The sequence below is a fragment of the Cynoglossus semilaevis genome, chromosome 7 (assembly GCF_000523025.1).
Source record: "Cynoglossus semilaevis isolate Cse_v1.0 chromosome 7, Cse_v1.0, whole genome shotgun sequence".
Classification (NCBI taxonomy): Eukaryota; Metazoa; Chordata; class Actinopteri; order Pleuronectiformes; family Cynoglossidae; genus Cynoglossus; species Cynoglossus semilaevis.
In genome coordinates, this window is record NC_024313.1 from 9082305 (window position 1) to 9086464 (window position 4160).

A 4160-nucleotide genomic window follows, 5' to 3' on the forward strand; every position below is an offset into this window, starting at 1 on the left:
TTGTAAATTTACAATTTAAGCTGCAATTGCGTTATTCTCTACAGTAGGGTTATTTTCTTACATTTCAATAAAATTTAATTAAACAATGTTTCCAATCAAAGTACAACGTTCAAACTATGTATATGAGAAAAGTCACTTAGTTGCCAATAGATGTCACCCCAAGACTATTTCTACCTGTGACCATTCAACTCGCGTGTTCTACCATTCATACGTTTGAGCTATCGTGTTTATATGTTTACAATTACATATATTTTTTATGTTTTGTTTTTGCAACTCATTAAATGTTTTTTATTGGAAAGGATAGAAAATAAATGACAGAATAAGACAATATATAAGTTCGGATCATTTATATATTTATTGTTTATTTGCAATTAAATGAAATGGAAATGGAAGCTGGCAAAACAAACAACAATAACAAATTGATACCTTATAATTTAAATTTGTTATTAGGTGCCAGGGTTGTTGTCAGTCTGTGTCCCTCCCACCTGACTGTGGTGGGAGGGCCGGTGTGCGGCCTGTGAGCCGGGATCAGTGCGGCTCTCGGCAGGTCTCTCTCTGGTTGCTGCCCCTGATCTCTGTCAGCTGACGTCAGGAGAAATGGCGGAGCAGGATGGCAGCGACGCATCTCCTCCGGAGTCTCAAGGTGAGTTCGTGAGAACTCGGTCTAACTTTTGCGTATGGACACATTCCATCCAGACCTCGGTAGAACCTGTTGCAGTGTGTGATGTTTTTGTCCGTGTTTTTTCGACTGGATTGCAGGGAGAATCCGGTCATAGAGCCGGTTGGTCATGGGTGTAGGATTAACTATCAAGTGACTCACTCAACCGGTTACGTTATGTGTATGTAAACACGGCCCGGTTCTCAAAATAATTGATTTTTATTTTTTTTCTGTTGTTGTTGGTTTTCATTGTTGCAAAACCTGGTGCGCTTTTCTCTGTGTCTGACACCTGTTGCTGACATTTTGTCAGCTCGTCGGAAACGCTCGTCTCCCTGGTGTGACAGGTGAATCCATTGGAATAAGAGGAGGAGGAGGACTGTTCTCAGATGACAGTGGCTCTAATTCTTCTGTCTACTCATGCAGCCTTTTTAATTTTATTTGTTTTGCCATATTCTATTTTTCACCCATTTGTCAGCGTTGTAGCTTGTTATTCTGACTGAAATATCTCAAAGTTGTTATTTGAACCTCATTATCTCATTTGAGCTTTTATATAAATTTATATTTTTTTCCCCGAATTCGCTCTGCTGCAATTACTATGTTGTTTCGCGTTAATTTTATAAAATGTATGATCATTTATGAAAATAATTATTGAAAATATCAAGCGTCTTTGAATGCCTCCTTTTGGCCACGCCCTCTGAGTGATGACACAAGTGTTTACCATCAGGTGTGGCGTTTGCATCTCGTGATTAGAGATTGTACACTCTTTTGTGTAAAATATAATAAAATGTCCAATCTGTTATAATTTTGTGACATTTTTTAAAATGAAAATATGCTCTTGAAATAAATGAAATGTTAATTGTTAAATCCACAATCACTCAAATTAGCACGTTTAAAATTAAATTCAGACTCATCTTCCTGAATTACGTTTAAAACACATATGTCAAACCTAAGGCTAGCGGTCCACATCCAGCCCCCCAGACCTCAAGATGCATATAAAACTATACTACACAAAGTCATAAAAAAGTTATTTCAGATCTCATCTGACTTGCAAAGCAGCCTGCTTTCTCAAAGGTAAAGGACACACATGCGTGGGAACAGACCGTAGAACTCAGGACTGAATGATACTGTACATGCTTGAAATCAACAGGGAATAGTGAGGGGATTGAACACTTTGATCATGATCTTGATCATCAGTTTGTTAAACATTTGATTCCAGTCAGATCCCTTACCTTGACTTGAAAATTTGGATGTCGTTCAGTATTCTTTTTTCGTAAGTGCTTCCTCTCGGAGCACCTTTAACCTCCCGGAGCTGACCAGCACAATGTTTCTCTTGTGGTTCCACCTTATCAGTGTCTGCCTTGACGTGAAACAAATGACCTGTGTTGAGCCCGTGAATGTCACTGATTGACATCTGAAAACTGCAGTACACAGAGGAGTGGAGTCATGTGGAAGTGATATGGTCCTAATCAGAGTTGTTTGAGCTCATTTAGCGACAGACGTAAAACGAAAGATATTTGACTTGTATTTATGTGTCCTCCTGCTTTAGTAACAGAACAGGTTTTCTGGGTACTACTATTTTTCTTTATTTTAGACATGTTTGACTAGTCTAATCGTAGTAAATGTGCTGATGGAGCCAAAGTTTACAACAGAACATATTTGTAACTATACAGTGTTGGAGAGCTGCACTAGTACTTAACAATTAGCTAGAGTAAAAAAAAAAGTAAGGGACAAAAAAAACCCCAACAAAATCTGAATAATATTGGATCCAACACCAACATTTATGAAGCCTTTTTTAATATTGAGCTGCTTCTTGGATCATGAAAAAAAACCAATTACATATTGCTGCGTCATGTTTTCAGTTTCTGGCCTTTGTGTCTTCTATCAGTCTTCTGATCAGCGTTTTACTTCCACCTCAGCCAATTTCAAAGTTTTGACAGCTTGTAAATCATTTGTCTTTCTCCGTACCACAATGTTTGCCCTACATTCTTTATTTCTTTTCTTCTGGTGAATGGTCTTCAGTTGTGACCTGCACTGAGCCCTCGGGTGCTGAATCACTCACAGTTGTGCAGTAACTGAGAAGCGTTCTAATCTTCTCAAAGCTGTCTTGTAAATGTCTCCAATGAAAATTATAATATTCTCTTTTACTTGCATTAATGTCAAAACAGTTGGAAAACTGTAGAGTTGGACATGATAACAATCGCACAGTGAGCTTGTATTTCTGAAGTCAAGATGGTTCCTTTTTTTTCCCTCCTGTCTCTCTTCTCTCACACACTCATTGAATGCTGTAGGTGTGAGCTGGGCGTGTAGCCTCGCCGATCTGGTTAAAGTCTGAGTGTAGGATTACTCTATCCTGCAGGGACAAAGATCAGATTGCCCCTAAATGAATATGTGTGTTTGTACAACCTGTGCTCCCTGAGGAGATCAGGCAGTATGTGGAGTCCTACTGGCCGCTACATATCTACCGTAATATCTCCACCTCCTTTACTTGAAGAGAGAAAATTATGCATTTGAACATAGATATAAAGAAAGATACTTTTTTCTCTCACTCATGAGTCTCCCAGGCAGCTTTAGGATCTCCAGCTGTCATCCTGGTTGTTTAATCTGTGAGTATTTGCTTTGGTGGATGTGTGATAAGCATATGCAAGCTCACAGCCCCGACCAGTAATGTTTTGTGTGTGTGTGTGTGTCATGCATCATCCATGAACTGGATTTTATGACATCCTTCTTGTATTTCTCCTTCTCACTACTTTTTCTATCATACATTATTTTCATTAGCATGCTACAGCGCAAAGTTAGCAGAGAAGAATACTGTTTGTCTAGAGTAAATGTTACTCACTGGTTTACTTCAAAGACCTGACATCAAGACTTTAGCAATCAACTGAAAACAGAAAAATGGAGATTCTCAGGAAGTAAAAACTGATAAAGGCCACGTGACTTGGGCGATTTGTCTGTTCAATGTTTCAAAATTAGATTCTTGTGTAAAATAAGTAAATAATAAATTTCACATTCCACTAAAGTTTATCTAAACGGTAACCATATTTGAACCCTAGATCAAAGTGTCCTGTATTTGCCACACCACTGGCACTTTAAGAGACGGGTGAGGCAGGGATTTACAGTATACCATGTGCTCTATGGACACACCCCCTATACAGATTGTGTGTGTGTGTGTGTGTGTGTTCTCCTGCTTCCTCTCTCACTGCATCATTGGCCCATGTGCTGCTGTTGTTAAGGAAACCAGTGGTCAGTACCCGCTCACATTCCCCTGCTGGATTCCCACTGAATATTTTAACATCGCTACTACCCTCTGTTCGTTGTGCGTGAGTGAGAGAGATTGTACATGCCTGTGCTTAAATCCTCCTGCTTAAAGTTTTCATTACCAGAACAGGCCTGGTTAGGGAGCATGCAGGAGGGGGTGGGTGGTGGAGGGGGCTGCAGCACCAGTGCTGTCAGGAGCAGCAGCAGCATCCGCTGCAGGACGGTCAGTCTCACTCAAGCAGGTCAG